Here is a 20,395-nt window from a genome sequence, read left to right as displayed (position 1 = left end):
CTTCACTTTAAGGCAAGATGAAGTCACTTTATACTGTTAAGAACATGATCTAGGAATGTTTGCTTTGTGTATTGTTCTCTCTTTGGCCCTTTTCCTGTGGGAAGCTGGGATAGGAAGCTAGGTTGACTTCGTTCAACTACTTGCAAATAGGAATCACATCCTCCTTTCAAAATCCACCACTGCTCAGCATCATTATCTTTAGTTAGATGCAATGCAAGGGGGTGGGGTGGGGGAAGCACTGCCTTTAGAACATGAGAAAAATCCTCATTGGTAGGGTGATTCTTTGATTCCTCACCACTCTCCTGCTGTAATAAATGAAAAGCCCATATAGCTTTAGCAAGAAATGTAGTTGACTTTGATACATCAAAATCAAGCCTCACCTTAGCCACCAGGCACGTAGACTTACCAGAGTGGTTCCAGGAGCAGGGAGACGAGAATGCAGGACTAAGTCTGCCAATAGGCAACCAAATTGAAGAAGAACCTGCTAAGGAAACCTAAGAAATTTGGTGAGGTTGATGATGGTCAAATGGAGGTATTAACTGGAATAATGCCCCAGGACTGAGGGGAAAGGAAGTTGTGGAGAATTACAGGTGTACTCAATTCCAGGGAACCCAAAATGGCATAAGGGACATTAAGTATTATGGGGTCCAGTCTGGGACCTGATGGGGTGTGGGGAGGAGCTCTGAATGTGACACTGAATGATGAAACTTTATGTTTTCAAGGGGCTTTCCCACATTCCTTAGGAAATGACAGTATATGAAAACGGACAGGGCAGGTTTTTAATTAAAATGCTGTAATTACAGTTGAGGGAAAGAAACCTTCTATCATTCTCAAAGACGTAATGTTGTTGTATGCCTGGGAACAGGCACAGAGAAGTCCCTCGGTGTGGGACCCGACAACAGAGCACCAGATGGCCACTGCCACCCTCTGATAGGTCTCTGAGAGCCAGACATCCAAACCGCCAGTTTTCTCTGTCTTTACCAGGCAGTCTCCTTAAGGGTCATCCCAGACCTCAAAGCTCAGGTGGCATGCGCAGATCACATACCTAGGCCTGGCCTCAGGCTGTTCTTCCTCCATCTCAATAGTGCATTGTTTCCTTGGTCCTCTTACAGAAGTTTCTAGAATCTATTGCTGCATAATCCAGAAGCACTGAGCATACCTCTGCCTTCTATATTTGATTACTACACCAAGTAATGCTGAAAGAAAGATCAAGGCATTTCCAAAAATCTTTTAGAAAAATGAAAGGAGTGACTTCTATTTGAGGACAATGGGCTCAATCGTTAAACAGGAGTGTCATTTAGAGTCAAATCCCTCTATGTCTCTCAACAGGAATCAGGAGAAAGAATATAAAATACCCAGGCTGCCTAACTGTCAGAGTCAAAGATGCCTCTGAAAATATTTGTCTTTTATTTTTTTTTAAATATATATTATTGATTTTTACAGAGAGGAAGGGAGAGGGATAGAGAGTTAGAAACATTGATGAGAGAGAAACATCAATCAGCTGCCTCCTGCACACCCCCTACTGGGGATGTGCCTGCAACCAAGGTACAAGCCCTTGACCGGAATCGAACCTGGGACCCTTCAGTCTGCTGGCCGACGCTCTATCCACTGAGCCAAACTGGTTAGGGAGAAAATATTTGTCTTTTAAAATGTTCTGAATAATCATGCATTTGTCTGATCTCTTAAAAATCTATTTCTGCCCTGGTTGGTTTGGCTCAGTGGATAGAACCTGAAGAGTCCCAGGTTCAATTCCAGTCAAGGGCACATGCCTGGGTTTCAGGCTCAATCCCCAGTGGGGTGCATGCAGAAGGCAGCTGACCAATGATTCCTTCTCACCATGGATGTTTCTATCTCTCTCTCCCTCTTCCTTCCTCTCTGAAATAAATATAGATATATTTTTTTAAAAATCTATTTCTGACTTTAGCTTCAGATGGCCACAAAATTTTCTGTTTTCAACCTGAACACTATCTTTCAACATCCTTCCTAGCCTCCAGAGCCTTCGAGGCTTTATAATGCATCGGTAGTCCAAGGTAGACAGGATTAGATATACGCTCATCATATTAATACCAAAAACTCTGAATTGCTTTTTCAGTTTAGAATTGAACCTATTAAATACAAAATCCTCAAAGTCTCTTCTTGTAGTCCCAGAGTTTGTAAATTTCTCTTCCTGTTTTTGAACCACATCTCAACTTTGGCTACATGGTGAACCCACACTGAGCATTACAAGCCACAGAGGTTCTGATTTAACTGGTCTGGGCTGGGGCTTGGGCCTTAGGTCTTATTTTAAAACACTCCAGGCTGCTGCCTTCCTAGAGCGGTGGTTCTCAATGTATTAAATCAGAAACGCTGGGATGGGGCCTAGGGTTACCTGTAAAAGTCCTCTATCTAGGGGATTTTAATGCCTGTTTAAGATCAAGAATCGCTTAGCAATAAATAGTATGACATTAGTTCCCAGAGTTGTCGGAAAGCAAAGGCATCAGCCTCAGGATCACTTGGGAATTTATTAGAAATGCAAATTCTTGGGTTCCACCTCCAGACCTACTGAATTGGTAATTCTGTGCTTGTGTCTTAACAAACTCTCAGCTGTTTGAGAATCACTGTTCTTTGAGAATAAGAACCAAGAAAAATAAAGTTTTTGATATTCAAACATGGGAAGAAAAAGGAAGGGGGAGGAGGAAGAAAGAAGGATGGAAGGTGGGAAAGCAGGCAGGGTCAGGGGGAGTCTGGTTTTATTTTTCAGTCTTGTACTGGATGGTCTTGAACAATATAATATAGTCCTATGGGGCAGGTGATACTTTTCTTTCAAGGAGAATGCTGAGGGACAAAGAGAAGGTTATCTATTGCCAAATAGAATGTGCACCTATGTCTATGATTTCAAACTGGAACAGGTCTTTCACCAAACTAGGACATCAAGCAGTTGTAAACTTTGGTATGGCAACTGTCTGTCTCTGATTTTTATGGTTAATTATTCTTGTTTTTGTATAAATAAATCTGTAAAATGTAGATAATCTGGAAGATACTAAAATATGAATAAATGGTAGGTATGTATTAAGTGTTTACTATGCACCAGGCACAATTCTAAGAACTTTTTATATGTCAACTTACGTGACACACACAACAATGCCATGCAGAGGGTGCCCTGATCCCTTTCTACATATGTGAACATCCAGGGTTTAAGTGCCCAAGGTTAGAGCCCCTACAGGGAGGGACCTGGGTGTAAACTAATCTGATCCCAGAGTTACACACTTAACCTTATAACCCGTGGTTCTTTGCCAGGGGCAATTTTATGCTTCAGGTGATGTTTGGCAATGTCTGGATCCTTTTTTGCATTGCCACATGTAGGAGAAGGATGCTAATATCAACCAGCGGGTAGAGAACAAGGTTGCGGCCAAACATCCCTAATGATCAGGACAGACTCCCAAAGCAAAGAATTATCTGATCCAATGTGTCAATAGTGCTGAGGTTGAGAAACCTTTCTACACTACCCCACTCTCTCAAGTACAGGAGAGGTAATTTAATAAGCAAGGGAACTACTTAAATGGTTGCATTTTTCTCCCTTTAATCAGGTGTTTGGGTTCCAAGAAGAAAGATTCATTTGATGTGAACCCCCTGAGGAGGAATTTATCTGTTGAGATGGACTTCCCATGCTCAATCTAGGGCCCAAATTTTATGAATAATAAGAGTCTAGTGGCCATTTGCTGATGGGGGCTCCAAATGTACTCTGGACACTGAGAAGATGCTCAGACTGAACTCTCAGCTTTCTGCACTGTACCCGGCTGTTTAAATTATCTGAGGCAACAACTGCAGGGAAACCCTGATTTCATATTTCTACCAATGGACTGAGACCTGCCCCGTCCAATCAGAACCGCATAAATTGTCTCCTACCAATCATAACTGCACAATTTTGATTCCTCATTTACATGAAATAGACCTTTCGACATATAAGGCAGCCTCCCCTTTGTTTCAGTGGAACACAATTTAGGTTGCTACCTGAATATGTGTTTCTGGTCTGCAGCTTCTTTTTGCTCAATAAATGCTGTATATTCTTTAATACAGTCTAGAATTAATTTTTGTTTATAAGTGTTTTCAACACTTCCCGATGATAAGAATTCCCTTGTGACCACAGCAGAGGTCTAGAATCTCTCTGGAGCTGAAATAATTCCAACCTCACGAATCAAAAGTTCACCCAGGTCTGGAAATAGCAAACAGCTCTGTGTAAGCAATAAGCCCTTTGCTACAGGTGCCTCTAGCATATCTGAAGTTCTGTGAACAGATTAGCAAAGACTGACACATCCCCACGTAATGCAGCACGTTGACTACTAACTTGGCACTGTATCAGAATTTTTATCGGGCCTTATCATTGTAATTAAGGAAATGAAATGAACCTGTAAACTCCTGCTCCTGGATGTAATGGGGAGGCTTAGCTGAGTTAATTAAAATACTATCAGACTCTTGCTGTAAAATTCCACTTAAAAGTCTGGATCCATGAAGGATGACTTTTCTCAGGGCATACTGAAATAAAGGAGGTCTCTAGGTGAGAGGTTAGCTTCTACTTGATAAATTTGATCAATAGAGATGGCCAATCTTGATAATATGGGGAGGAAGTCCCATTGAGGATCTTCTGAGCAAGAGCAAGGAGAGACATTGCAGAGAGGGTGGGATGATCTTCTGGCGTAAAGGCAGTCTCGGTGGAACTGAACACACATTGCCCTTTTCATTCACCCTTTTAAACGTGTAATTCGTTACTCAGAAATGACACTCAACAGGGAAATTGTATGCCTTCTAATAATTTAGTAATCAGACCAACTGCTGCCTTTGTTGCCTCCCTGCTCTGTCTGTCTCCTTTGCTGTCTCTCTCATGACTCACTGAGGGACTGTCTCAGCACTTCAGCTGAAACTTACAAAGGCCCCTTGTCATTTCCACTCGTGTTTTAGTTATTGATCCATAGATGCCTTAGTATTAGCTTACTGTATGAGCAAAGGAAAGATCCCCACTATGATCAGACCAGCCGGAACCCTCAGTAGACTGTGCGCTCTACCGTGGTGCCTCCAGTGCTCATGGCTCTAGATCAGCAGTTCTCAACCTGTGGGTCGCAACCCCTTTAGGGATCGAATGACCCTTTCACAGGGGTCGCCTAAGATCATCAGAAAACACATATATAATTACATATTGTTTTTGTGATTAGTCACTATGCTTTAATTATGTTCAATTTGTAACAATGAAAATACATCCTGCATATCAGATATTTACATGACGATTCATAACAGTAGCAAAATTACAGTTATGAAGTAGCAACAGAAATAATTTTATGGTTGGGGGTCACCACAACATGAGGAACTGTATTAAAGGGTCGCGGCATTAGGAAGGTTGAGAACCACTGCTCTAGATTAACGCATGCACATCCTTGAGTTAGTTCTGTTACAAAGAAAATGGACACACCAGAAAAGGAAATGCATTAATCTACCCTATTAGTCAGAATGGGCTGCCAAACAAAACATCAAAGACTGGGTGGCTTCAATACCAGGAAGTTAATTTTCACACGCTGAAGTTTGAGAGTCTGAAATTGGGGTGCTAGCATGGTCTGGTTCTGATAAGACATCTCTTCCGGTCCTGCTTAATGTGTCCCCATATCGCAGAGGAGAGAGAGAGAGAGAGAGAGAGAGAGAGAGAGAGAGAGAGCCAGCACTCTCTGGTATCTCTTATAAGAGCACTAATCTCATGTAGGTCCTATTCCTATGACCTCATCTAGGCCTAGTTATCTCCCCAAGGTCCCACCTCTAAATATCATCACATTGGGGCAGGAGGAGGGGTTTGTGATACAACAAAAGAATTTGGGGCGATGCAATTTTCAGTCTATACAGCCACTATCAATCATGGAAGTGCAGAGCCAAACAAGGACTCATCTACCCCTCCCAGAAATAGAGAACAAAGTGGGCAGTGTTGGATGGGGAAAGAGTCCTAGATGTTGAGAGGAGGAAGAAAGGCAAATGCCTACAATGACCTCAGCATGGGGTCACCATCAGGCAGAAGCCTGTCTGTTTGCAGAGGCTCTTGTGGAAGACAGGAGACCTTTGGTGAGCAAAGCTCCAGATTCAGCAATAGGATCCTTGGTTCTGAGCTCCGGCTCTGGTTGTGTGTGTGTGTGTGTGTGTGTATGTGTGTGTGTTTAGCTCAGTGATTGTAGACAACACATTTCACTTTTCTGAGTCATCATGTATTTTCATCTGAAGATAAAGAGCTTAATGCAGCCTTATCTCTTTTACATGATGGGCATAGGGACCAGACAACATAGTACACGTGAAAGTGCTTAATAAACTGTAAGAGACTTTAAAACTGTGGCACATCCCACTCTATAATTGTCATCATAAAATTTAGCAGAGGGAGAAGTAATGTAATTAGTATATTTTGCACTGGTTTTAAGCTTAGTGTCCAACTTCTTGAAGAATCAGCGCCTGAGAATGGTGCTAATGGCCACAGCTGCTCTCCCGCTCTCTGTCATTCACACTTAAACGCACAGGAAGGGTAGAAATTCACTTAAAACAAACCTAAGCAAATCAGGAACATAGCCACGACTGCATTGCAGACTGTGGTCCATTTCCCTACATAAAAAGAACAGCAAGCTTGCTGCAGGATTTTCAGGGACATTTAATGCTTGGTTTGAGGTTTGGGCCGTATTTCTGGTCTTTCTATCTTTCTTTCTTTTTTTTCATTGTTTTGATTTTAAGTGGAATCAGCTAGGTGTTGCTGATATTTGTGATGTGACAAAAATAGTGACTCACTGCACAGGACTGAGGAGTCCTGGCAGCAATTTTCAGGGGAAATAAATATAGGAGAAATCACAAGGATTATCTTCCCCGCCAGCAGGATGTGATATAAAACAAAGACTTTCACTGCAGGGAGGAAGTGTCCCTGTGGAGCAGAAGTGAGATCCTTGCTGCTTTCCGGATAGAAACGTTGTGGACAGGCTCCCAAAGTTAGAAAGCAGGAGCTCTACTGGAACTGGGCAAGGTCCTTTTTTCCCTTTGCCCTCACTGAAACATAGGAGAAGTCCTCACAGCTAGATAACTGTAAATGCCTCTCCCCATGCTCCTTCCTGCTTATTGAGCCACTTTTCCATGTCTTGGGTTTGTAAAATGAGTCAACACAAATTGAACTGTTAATATATTTAACTAGTATGTGGCTAGGCCACTATACTGGGTGTGGGGCCTGGTAAAATGCACACTGGCATGCCCTCACTTAATGTCACGGAGAAGGTACTGAAAACAAATCAATGTATGAATTGATCTCTTCGTGCCAAGTACTGTGCTGACTGCTTTAAAAATATTATCTCACATAGTTCTCATATCAACTCCAGAAAACCAATACTGAATTTCTACATTTAGAATCAAAGGTGATCTTAGAGGCGAATCCTAGGTCATCAGTAGCAAAGTGCTTTTACTGGTACGGAAACCACCCCACCTCCCAGCCCTAAACCACCATCGCACGTGGAGAATATGGGCCGCCAGACTGAATGCCATCCCAGTGGATGGTGTGCCTAGCATCCCTTTTGTCCCGTTGCAGGGCATGTTTTCCCTCATCAACCTTGATCGTTGGAAATGGTATCTATCAACTCATTTAGGCTAACAGTCTCTGGACTCACTTGTCCAAACTGCTTGCATTTCCGGACTCAAATCTTTCCCTATTAGTAAAAATCTACCATGAATACCCAATCCATATACCAGAATACAGTGTAGCTGTTGTGTTTGGAATCATGATGGTGGCCAAAAAAATGTGAAAGGGATTCTTAAGACTTAGTAAAGCACCATTAAAATGCAGTGTCGCAGACTACCCCGTCCTATAGCTACAAAGGCTGAGAACCACCCAGAATAAGCAATCTCCAGTGTTAAAAATAAGTTTGGCACTCATTCATGGAAAATAGAGACCAGTATAAACTTTTGAACAATAATAGATACAGAGACAGAGCTGCCTCAAACAGATTGTCAAACTGCAGCGGGAAGGCCGGGGAGGGTGGGGGGCAGGAGGGAGGGGGGTAAGAGATCAACCAAAGGACTTGTATGCATGCATATAAGCATAACCAATGGACATAAAACACTGGGGGATAGGGGAGGCTAGGGGACTGTCAAGGGCGTGGGGAAAAGAAGGACACATATGTAATACCCTTTGTAATACTTTAAGCAATAAAAAAAAAAAAAGTTTGGAAAAACAAGGATTGGAGTTCAGTTGTCCTGCCAAACCATTGCTCTTTCCATTAGGCTACAAAACTGAGTGAAGAACTAGCGAAGGAGACAGAGACAGGGATGCTAGTGGGAGTAGGAAGAGTTTCAGAAATTCATAGTTTAGGAACTAAGAGAATACATTTCGGGTCAAGAATGTTCCAAATAGCCTAAGTTGCTGAAAACTCAAGAAGGCTAGGGACTGAAAAATTATTACTTTATTGGGTTATTTGTTTGATTATTTTTAAAGTTTCTGGAAACTGCCAAAACCAGTTTGGCTCAGTGGATAGAGTGTCGGCCTGCCGACTGAAAGGTCCCAGGTTCGATTCCGGTCAAGGGCATGTACCTGGGTTGCGGGCACAACCCCAGTAGGAGATGTGCAGGAGGCAGCTGATCGATGTTTCTCTCTCATCAATGTTTCTAACTCTCTACTCTCTCCCTTCCTCTCTGTAAAAAAATCAATAAAATATATTTTAAAAAATAAATAATAAATAAAGTTGCTGGAAACAGTTGAAAGAGCAGTTTTAGAAAAATGGTGAGACAAACACCAAAAAGGGGGGGGAGCTGAGAGTACAGAAAACATGATAGAAGGCTTTCACCCATTACAGAAGAGACAGGGACATGTTCCCTGGTGCACTAGAATGGATTTCAGGGTGCGAGTGACTGAGCAAGTTTATAGATGAAGAGGAATACCTTAATGATCGATCATTGAAGAGCAGTCTGGGAAAAGTTGAAGACAATGGGATCCAGCCAAAGTAATAAAGAGTGAAGACACAAGAAGACGCCAAGGTGGGATATAATGAAATTAAGGAAAATTGCTTGGATTTGGCCATTTCCTTATTGAAGTTGGAGTAAGGATACCCACTGAGCCAGAGCAGGTAGGATGAGGATGATAATAGAAACCCTGAACTTTCTGCTGTTGGGAATGTGACAAGGTGAGAATTCTCCATGGAAATTCTCTTTAACACTTTAAGGAGACGAAGATGAAATGGTATAGGAAATTTGGAATGTAATCTGAGCTATTAACACAGAGCTTTCTTTGACTAAGGGATCTTGAGAGTTGTCATGTTTTTATCGAGATTTTGTGAGGAAATAATTAGATGTAAAAGTCCAGGCTGGTTAGTGCATTGCAGAATGCCATGAGTGCAGCCCCAATGTGCTTCCCACAACACTATGGTGGGAACCATTTGATGTTTCCTGGCAAAGGGCAGAGTGTGACACTTACATGGACACACACACACACATACTCACACACAGAATGATGAATGCTTTCAGTAAATGGTGTAGGAATGGGAAGAGACAGGAGAGATGGAAGGCACAATTTCTGTTTCGGATAGACTTAGAGTCTTGGGCAGGCAGATGAAGCCCTTCTGGGCAATCACTGGAGCACACAGGGCAAGCCATATGGCAACCATGGTGCCAAAAAAACGGAGGAAGCCAATGGCTGAGAGCTGAGCTTTTGCACATCATGTAGCTATCATGGGCTGGCAGTCATCACTGAGGCTTCCTGGAGTTGGGACATGAACAAAGAAGTATTGAATTTGTACAATTAAGTATTAATATTCTTTTCCTATAAAACGGATCATTTACATATATGTTTTCAATTCTCTAAAGAAATAGAGAGTCCTAGCTAATTTTGTCAGTGGATAGAGCGTTGGCTTACAGACCGAAGAGTCCTGGGTTCGATTCCAGTCAAGGGCACATGCCCGGATTGTGGGCTTGGTCCCCATAGGGGGAGTGCAGGAGGCAGCCAATCGATGATTCTCTCTCATCATTGATGCTTGTATCTCTCTCTCCCTCTCTCTCTTCTTCTCTGAAATCAATAAAAAAAAATATATTTTTAAAAAGAAATAGAGATAGAGAAGTCTGAGGAGTCATTTGAAGTTATTTACTATAGATGAAGCTTGTATTTTTTAAGTAAAAATGCACTTGTTATATTTCCCTCTTGATAAATCAGGCATGGATGTATTTCTTAAAATTATGGGATCTCTTTCTGTGCACGGTTAACTGGTCTATACCTCGGCAATTATTGCAGATATTCCTTCTCTATTTAATTAGGTGATTTGATTTGTACTTCATATAATTACAGTATTTGTCTCCTCTGTTGTTTGAGGCAAAATTGTAATCATTAGTTCTACTACCTGACTCTGCTAAATGCTTATTTACTAAAATAAAAAAATAAGCCACTGAAAAACATATAATTGTATCTGAACCAGAAAATTTCCATTTCACATTCATCATCTTAACTTCCTTGTGGCTACAACTCAAAATGAAAAGGTACAAAAGCGCCAGGGGACTAGACAACAGTAACATCATTACATCTTTACAGAAAGTAAGTTTCTAAGAACTCAGTGCAAACTGCACCCCCTTTCTTCCATGCAGGCTAACCTCCAAGCTTGGTCACAGTCAGGATCAGAGTTTGTGTGTGTGTGTGTGTGTGTGTGTGTGTGTGTGTGTGTGGGGGGGGGGTCGGGGGGGGGTGATGTGGGGGGGAAGGGAGGGCAGTAACATAAGCCAAAAAAAAAAAAAAGGTGGAGTTGAAATAAGGAAAGAGAAGGCTGTGTAATATCTCAATGAGATGTAGCTGATTAAAAAATAAAACCTCAACTAACAAGAATTCTTAAAATTAGTTAAATTCTGATTAACCTTACCCTGGCCAGTGTTCTCAGTAGGTTGGGCATGCTCTCATGCACCAAAAGGTTGCTGGTTCAATCCAGTTCAGGGCACATGCCTGGGTTGTGGGCTTAATCCCTGGTAGGGGGTATGCAGGGGGCAACCAATTGATGTTTCTCTTTCTTTCTCTCTCTCTCCCTCTCCCTTCCTTTCTGTCTAAAAGTCAATAAAAATATTTTTTAAAATTCTGATTAACCTTGTGATGGTTCACTTTTTGTGTAAAATTGGCCGGACCATGATGTCCAGGTTTTGAATTCTGAATGTCTCTGGAAGGAGTTTTTTTTTTTTTTAAGGGAGATTAACATTTAAATTGTTGGACTTTGAGTAAAGCAGATTGCTCTCCATAATATGAAAGGACCTCAATAGTCAGTAAAGAACTTAATAAAACAAAGACTGATCTCCTCTGAGTAAGAAGGAATTCTGCCAACAGTGGGCCTTTGGGCTCAGCCTGCAACTCTTCACTGAGTGTCATGCTGCTGACTCATGCTGTAAATTCCAGACCTACCAAGCCTCCACAATCATGTGAGACAATCCTTAAAATAAATCACACACACACACACACACACAAAATGTTTTAGTTCTGTTTCTCTGAAGAACCCTAATACACCAGGTTATTAGACATTCTATTATTGTTATTTTATTATTTTAAGTAGTATTTTAGTTGTATGATCATTTTTTTGTGTTTTATTTGTATTGAATTTATTGGAGTGGCATTGGTCAATAAAATTATATAAGTTTTAGGTGTCTCATTCTATAATATATCACCTGTATATTGTGTTGTGCATTCACCACCCCAAGGCAGGTCTCCTTCCATCACTAATTTTAATCAGAAAATACAATTGGCCCTAGAACAACATGGAGGTTAGGGTTTTCTAACCCCCTGATCCCCTGTGCAGTCAAAAATGCATGTGTAACTTTTACTTCCCAAAAATTTAACTAAAGTTGGTACTTTGTATCAATGGGTTGGAATCCATGGATTCAGCCAACTGTGGGTCAAAATTTCAGTCTGAAGTTGGGCATCGGCGAATGTAGAGGGTCCACTGAATTAATGGCCTTCTGTTCACTGGAAGCCTTGCTGATAACACAAAGCCGATTAGCACATCTTTTTATGCCATACGTATTATGCACTCTATTCTTAAAATAAAGTAAACTAGGGGAAAGACAACATTATTAAGAAAATCATAAGGAAAAGAAATTTATCGTATTTATTTAAAAAAAAATCTGCCCATAAGTGGACCCCTGCAGTTCAACCCCATGTTGTTCAAGGATCAACTGTATTTCCATTCGAACTGTTTCAGGCAAAAGAGTGAGCACCCCAATTTCCTCTTCCGGTCAGAAGTGCTTACCAATGTGGTAGTGAACATGTGAGACTATTTATTTGTTAACCATTCCCAAATAGGTTAGTGTTATTTTTGTTTGTTTGTTTTGTTGTTGTTGTTTTTTTAGTGATATAGCACTTTATTTTTAATGAGCAATAGTACATTATTGCCCATTTGATCTAAAGCAAAATGTAAATTTGGTTCCCATTCAACATATTGTGTGGAGAAAACCACAGATACTATCCAGCCCCTTGCTGGGTCTCTTTGTAGCCTTGGAAATTCCTATCACCCTTTCTTTGTTGAAGGGATTCTTTACCAATAAATTGACCAACCAACATATATTGACTGATAACTATAATCAAGAACTTGTGTCGGTGCAACATGGATTCACACGGACATAATTACAAGAGCCACAGAGCAGAAGTAGGAGCCACGGGCTGGGGGAAGGAGTTCTTCGTGCCTCAGAGGACTGTTCTCTCTGAATCTAGCATGCTTCAGTTTTCTCCCGCTGTTGTTCCAGAGGGGCATAATTTCTACCTAAGGGGATAGAAACAGAGAGGTTGGCAGAATACTGACAATCACTCGGGGAGTTTCAAAAGGATCAATGCGACTTGGGTGATTTGACAGTGATTTCTTTTCGAATTTGGGAGAAAGGAGTAACTAAGAACAGCCGAGTTTGCTAATTTCTACTTCACTTAAAATGCCACTGTGTGTTTCCTGAAATGTTAATGCCTGAATGAGCTGCGTGTGCTGCGAAAAGGCAACCATCCAAAAGCATGAACAAGAAGGCGCCACAAATGAAATAGTCCCCGGTGTGTGCTCCAGATTGGCGCAAAGACGCGGGGGGTCTGGCAGCCAGGAAAATGTAAAGGATTATAACTGCAAACAATAGTGTTCGGGAAACATTTTCCATTCCATGTGGCAGAATGGAAAAGCTCAATGAGAAGATTTGAGATGTGGGGATAAACAATAGCGCGCTGCTTCTGCTAACCCTGTAAGAACACTTTGGCTTCAGTATCTTACTTTCTCCATGAAAAAACACAGAAGACAAGCAGGTCTGCAAGGAGAGAGCTCTTGGAGAAGGGAAGACCGTGCACGCCAATTGATTTGCAGTCATCATTAGAACAGAGGAAATGGAAATGATCGGTGGCTTTTAAACTAACACACAACATGCCCTGGCCAGTGTGGCTCAGTAGGTTGGGCGTAGGTACCGTGCACCACAAGGTCACCAGTTTGATTCCTGGTCAGGCACATACCCAAGTTTTGGGTTTGATCGCAGGGTGTGTGCAGGAGGCAACTGATTGATGTTTCTCTCTCACATTGATGTTTCTCTCTATCCCTCTTCCTAAAGTCAATAAAAACATAAAAAATAATTCACAACATTTAATTTTCCAAAGCATGTTCACAAAAATTATTACATTGATACTTGCCATAGTCATGATGATAAGAGGAAACATTAGTATTCCATTTAAGTTAGGAAATAGAAGCACAAGGTAGGGCAGAAAACAAAACTGAGACATAGAACTTCACTTTTAGGGTTCAAAGCCCAACTTTCCCTATGGCTATAAAAATAAAAGATTTGGGGGCAAAAACATTGTTTTTGTTTTTTTCTTTGCGATGCCAATGTGGTATCACAGAACATTTTTTAATTAGCCATGTTGGCATAAACTTATTCCATTAAAATAGTATTCCAGTTTTATATTCTTATTTGACTAAAAAAATAATATTCCTACCAAACCATAGATAATTATAGTATGTATGTTATTCTTTTTCTCCAGGAATTTCTGTAGATCATTTCTGTCTACCTGAGTGGCATGTCCCCCACTGCTTCTCAAACTTGAATGTCCATGGGGATCACTAAGAATCGTGTTAGAATTCAAGCTATCGTGTTAGTTTTTAAACTAACTTTCCAAAAACACTGGAGCTGTATGAAGTGAAAGTCGGTAACACTATACACTGAGTTAACCAAATATGTGCAAATAACATGAAGCAAGGTTACCTTGTTAAGTAGGATCTTGGCAAAATCCTCCCACCAAATCACTGATTTCCAGCCATGTGAATCCTCAAGAACATTCCCACCCTTGGGACTGAAACCTTTGTCAGGGTCATGTAACCTTTATTCCCTCTTAGGGGATCCTAGACTGGTCCTCCATCCCACCTCTCATAGACTTCCTGTGGCATGTGCTAATTTAGCTGTGCGTTCCCCGGTGTTCTCTTGAACGTGCAAGGGGGATCTTGTTGAAAGACAATCCTGACTCAGTAGATCTGAGTGGGGACCTGAGAGTCTGCATTTCTCACACTCTCCCAGGCGCTGCTGCTGCTGTGTCCTGTGGACCAGCCTTGACTAGCAGGAATGTAGACCATCCAGGTTGACTCTTGTCACAGATCTTCTTTCCCTTGGAGACTCCAGTTGTTCACAGCAGCGGGTTTTCTTTTCATTGCGCTTTTGTGCCATCATGCACAGAAAAATATTAAGCTTTCCTTTTCTATTTTAAGGTCTGATTTAATTATTCATACAATAGTCATAACATAATAGCAATAATAGCTAACATTTGTGTGCTTCTATGTTATCCCTTCCCCACCACACTCCCCCTCTGGGCTTGGTCAAGTGAGGCCACATCTCTGGGTTCTGGGACTGGGGGAAGGGAGTAGACACAGCCCACCTCATCTCTTCACGGATCTGAGTCCTCCAGGGCCAGTGGGTTCTAAGCAGAGACACTTGGGTGGCCCAGGCTCAGGAAGGCTCCAGGTGCCACAGCATCCCTAGCAAGCCCTGCCTCCATTGGGATACAGTAATAGGTGGGGTTTGGGGTTCCCTAGAAGAAGGTTTCCTCTTTCATGGGAGAGGGAAGAGGAGCATGATATTAACCCAACTTCCGGGGTTCTTGTTCCGGCATCAAGAAGGGTTCAGCAATCTGGAGAAGGGGCCGTGTGTAACCTCATAAAGAGAGAGTTCAGAGATGAAGTATTATTTTGAAAGGCATTTGGGGGTCAGAGGAGCTTAGCTAAAAGGAACTAAAATCTCCTTGTCTCAGGACCCCATGCTTTTTATTAACACAAATTGTCCTGAGGCGAGGCAGAGATATATACATCAAAGGGTCAGGGTTTAGTATACAGAGGCATTGTCAGAATGGGGGAATTAGCCTATGGCTGTTCAGGTGTTTGGCCAGTAGGAGGCAATAACATGTAGATTAAGATGCCCTGAGCTGTCTGCCAGCAAGCAATCATCCCTTTTCAGGTTTGGGGAAATGCCATCAGCCATTCCCAACAGGTGACAACATATGTGACTCAGCCCTTGTTGAGTCCCCAAGTTCCATCAACCTTTTGATGAAACTATTGAAATTATGACATGCTAGAATTGGCTTCTGGCACCCAACCACCCTGGAACCACTCAAAACCTCAAAATCTCTGTCCTTGGGGGCCAGCTGCCCACACAACCCCCAAAAATCTGGCTTGGTAATAGAGGCAAAATCTCTGAGAGCCAGTGGTGTTTAGCAGGAAAGGGCTGCAGAAGTCCTGAACCTATTCTCCTCACTTCTAAGGTCCAATGAAGGAAAGTAACTTACCTAAGAGTTTAGCAAACATTCCCTTCCTGGACTTGACACCCTGGCGAGGAAACCCTGTACCTTCATTATGGCCAGCATTTCAATGCTTTCCCCAGCCCCTACCTGAGTAAGGGGCTGAGGAGACTGAGGATTGGGAACAGCAGATTCTCATCTCCTGTGTGACCCAACTTCTCCAAACTCTGCTCCCTTTTGCATAGAAGAAGGGCTGATTATCTAGAATTCACAGGAAGATGAAGATTTAACCAGGTGGTCATTTTGTCCTTTTGTTGTAAATGTTCTTGAATATATTCTAGATCTTAGCTCCTTATCAGCTATGTGATTTGCAAATATTTCCTCCCATTCTGTATGTTTTCTTTTCATATTCTTGATAATGTCCTTTAAAGCACAAACCTTTTTGAATGTGATGAAGTCCAACTTATATATTTTGTGGGTGTGTTTGCTGTTGATATATAAGAATCCATTGCCAAATTCAAAGTAGCAAAGATATACCCCTATGTTTTCTTCTAAGAGTTTATGGTTTTAGCTCACCAAAATTTCTCCTGCTTCGTTAAGAAGGAAACTCGTTTTTTTAGCTAGCATTTTCCATCTCTCTTTCATTTGTTCTCCACAAACCTATGAATATTTTTCCCAGCAAAAGAGTCACTCCCAGGCTTCTCAAGATTTGGCCAATAAGTAGTCCCTTCCTACCCCCTGAGATGTTTCAGTCATGCATGGCAGCAGTTTTCCTCTTCAGAGTTAGATGTGGCAGTACATCCATATCATTGCATGTTTGTGTCATCATGCACAGAGAAATACTAAGCTTTCTTTTTTTTTCCTTGTCTCTTTTTTCCATTGTTTAACAGCTTCATTGAGATATAATTCTCATACCACTTAAAACAGACAGTTCAATGTTTTTAGTTTTTGGTTTTTTTAAGTCTTCATCCAAGGGCATATGTTTATTGATTTTCAGAGAGAGGGGAAGAAAGAAAGAGAAAGAAACATCAATGTGAGAGGGAAACATCAATCAGTTGTCTTTCATACATGCCCCTACTGGGGATCAAACGTGCAACCTAGGTATGTGTTCTCATCAGGAATGGAACCCGCAACCTTTTGGTGCAGGGGATAAAATTCCAACCAACTGGGTCACCAGACCAGGGAAATTCAATGGTTTTTAGTGTATTTACAGATACTTGTAACCATTACCACAATTTTAGAACATTTTCATCACCTCAAAAGGAAATCCCAGATGTAAAACATCACTAACCATTAGGGAAATCAAATCAAAATGACAATGAGATGCCAATTTGCACCTATTATAATGGCTATTATTTTTAAAATTTGTTAAGTTGTGTTTTATGGCTCAGGTGTGTGAACCTGGAAAGAATGTGCACTTTGCTTTTGTTGGATGAAATGTTATGTAGATGTCAATTAGATCCAGTTGATTGATGGTGCTGTTGAGTTCAACTATATCCTTACTGATTTTCTGCCTGTCAGACCTGTCAGTTGCTGATAGAGGAGTGTCATATGGTAATTCTATGTTTAACCTTTTGAGAAACTGCCAACTGTTTTCCACAGTGGCTCCACCAGTTTACATTCCCATAAGCAATGCACAAGTGTTTCAATTTCTCTGCAACCTGGCCAACAATTTTACTTTCTATTTTATAAAGTAATAGCCATTATAATAGACACTAGAGGCCCGGTGCACAAAAATTTGTGCACTCGGGGGGGAGGGGGTCTCTCAGCCTGGCCTGTGCCCTCTCACAGTCTGGGACCCCTCGGGAGATAACGACCTGCTGGCTTAGGCCTGCTCCCGGGTGGCAGAGGGCAGGCCCAATCCCTAGGTGCAGCCCCTGGTCAGGCTCAGAGCAGGGACGATTGGGGAGTTGGGGCGCCGCCCCCTGTCATGCACAGAGCAGGGTGATCGGGAGGTTGTGATGCCACCCTCAGTCATGCTCAGGGTACGGCCGATTGGGGAGTTGGGGCACCGTCCCCTGTCACACTCAAGGCAGGGTCGATGGGGAGGTTGCGGCGCGACCCCCTGTCATGCACAGAGCAGGGCCAATCAGGGGGTTGGGGCGCCGCACCCTGTCACACACAGAGCCGCAGGGCGATCAGGGGGTTGGGGAGCTCCCCCCTATCAGGCACAGAGCAGGGCTGATCAGGGGGTTGGGGCGCCTTCCCTGTCAGGAACAGAGCAGGGTGGATAGGGAAGTTGTGGCCCCGCCCCCTGTCACACACAGAGCCTCAGGGCGATCAGGGGGTTTGGGCGCTGCCCCCTGTCACACTGATCCCGGTGCTGGGAGGCCTCTCAGCTCCGCTGATCCTGGTGCTGGGAGGCATATTACCCTTTTACTATATAGGGTAGAGGCCTGGTGCACGGGTGGGTGCCGGCTGGTTTGCCCTGAAGGGTGTCCTGGATCAGGGTGGGGGTCCCCACTGGGGTGCCTGGCCATCCTGGGTGAGGGGATGATGGCTGTTTGCAGCTGGTCACACATCCTTCAGGGTGGGGGTCCCCACTGGGCTGTCTAGCCAGCCTGGGTGAGGGTCTGAGGGCTGTTTTCAGGCTGGGGTGACTGAAGCTCCCAACTGCTCCTTTTTTTCTTTTTTATTCTGGGCCAGCTTTAGTTTTGAGGCTTGGCTCCAGCTCTTAGGCCTCTGCTGCTGAAAGTAGGTTTCTGGCCTTTGCTTACAATGTTGCGATCCTGCTGGCTGAAGCCTGGCGGAAGACTAAAGTAGCTTTCTGGGGTTTTGTTTAGCTTCTATATTTGTTACATAGTTGCTTAGAGTTGCAGCTCAGAGGCCTGCAGCGGCAGGTGGGGAACGTTGGAGTCCTCCATCACTGAAGCAAGCAAGCCTCATGTTAGTTTCAACCTGCCTGGCTGCTGGCCGCCATCTTGGCTGGCAGTTAATTTGCATATCGCCCTGATTAGCCAATGGGAAGGGTAGCAGTCATACGCCAATTACCATGTTTCTCTTTTATTAGATAGGATTACTATATGTGTGGGAGTTTTTTATTCTGTTAACCTGATGCATTACACTGATTGATGTTTAAATATTGAACAAACCTTGCATTTCAGGAAGAAACATCACTTGGTCATGTTGTGTAATTCTCTTAATATACTGCTAAATTTGGTTTGTTAATATTTTGTTAAGGAGCTTTGTGGCATGTCCATATGAAATATTGGTCTGTAGTTTTCTTTTCTTGTAGCTATGGTTTTACTACTTCATTTCTTTTTATGGACAAATAACATTCCATTATATGGATACTAGAGGCCTGAGGCTTCCCTCTGGAACCTAGGACCCAGGCTTCCCTCGAAGCCCCGTCTTCATCCGGAAGGTCTTCTGGGAGGACGTCTGGTCTAATTAGCATAGTATGCTTTTATTATTATAGATTCCAAATCTATTTATTCATTCTTCAGTTGATGAATATTGGTTTATTTCCACAGTAGGCTATTACAAATAAAGCTTCCACAAGCATTCTTGTACAAGTTTTTGTATAGATACATGTTTTCATTTCTCTTGGATATATACCTACAAATGGAATTTGGGGCTCCTATAGTAATGCCATGTGGTTCTAATTCAAACATTACAGACTCTTGCCTTTCTTACCAACTTTTCATAAGTGCTTTTGAGTAGATTTTTTTATTTGCTTTTTGCCTTTATTATAATTTTACAGAGGCTTTTAAATAGTTTTTTTATAGTTTTCATTTGTTTCACTGGGGAGCAGGGCAGTAAAGGTCTTCACACTGTCATGCTTCCTTTTCTATATTAATGTATTAATTATTTATAGAAATAAAATATAACAATAATAAGGGCTAATATTTTTTGAGTGCCGACTATGGTACATTTAATAGTTCAGTTCATTTATTCATATTTGTTATTATCAAAATAACCCTATCAAATATTATATATATATATGTATGCACAAACATACATGTACAGGTGTCTACATATATGCATATATGTATATATTATTATTATATATTATTATTACCATGATATAACTGTAACAGAAATGTAATTTTTCCAAACTTAATGATATATGATTGACAAATAGCAGAATAAATATATTTAAAGAAAAATAGAAATGAACATATAAAAGGAAACAAATTGCTTCTCTTTCCCTATTTTGCCAGAAAAAGTCCTGTCTAACAGTAACTGTTCAGTTACTTGAGAAAGATGGCCTTTTTCTTACATTATTAATCTTCATGAAATCTTTAAGGAAGTGACAGTTGCAAGCAAGCATTAAAAAATCCTGAAAATGCGAGCCAAAGTTATGCTCAACATCCCTGCTCTGCCATTGGGATTGTTTTGCCAGCTGCTTATTGCTATCATTCTTGACTTCTAAGTGAACAACTAAGTTTTAGTTGTCAGAGAACAGTTTGGAATATATCACATGCAGCTCATTTTTCTATGAGTGCTAAGCAATGGTATTCTCATCATGGATTCATAGATGGACACAGTAAGCAAAAATATACAGACTACTTTTATGAAACAAGTGTTTATAAGTAATGAAGCTTTGCAAATCTCAGCAGAGGAAATGTATCGTGAATACGTTATACGATCAGAAGGAGGCACTCATTTGGCTTATCACTCCAAACACTTTCCAAGTACCGGGATCCATTGAACCCTATAGGAGTTAAA

The 20,395-nt window shown here is 41.8% G+C and overlaps 1 long non-coding RNA gene across 2 annotated transcripts in view; it reads right to left on the bottom strand.

The window, feature by feature from the left end:
* Nucleotides 1–12,545: 12,545 nt before the first annotated feature.
* The window catches only part of LOC118668803, a 29,339-nt gene continuing 21,489 nt past the window's right edge, over nucleotides 12,546–20,395 (bottom strand). For both annotated transcript variants that reach the window (XR_004971761.1, XR_004971762.1), the window contains one exon: nucleotides 12,546–12,743. This is a non-coding gene — a long non-coding RNA (uncharacterized LOC118668803). The remainder of the gene's footprint in view (nucleotides 12,744–20,395) is intronic.

This window comes from Myotis myotis, unplaced genomic scaffold (genome assembly GCF_014108235.1).
Source record: "Myotis myotis isolate mMyoMyo1 unplaced genomic scaffold, mMyoMyo1.p scaffold_m19_p_14, whole genome shotgun sequence".
Lineage (NCBI taxonomy): Eukaryota > Metazoa > Chordata > Mammalia > Chiroptera > Vespertilionidae > Myotis > Myotis myotis.
This window is presented reverse-complemented; position numbering and strand designations above follow the sequence as displayed.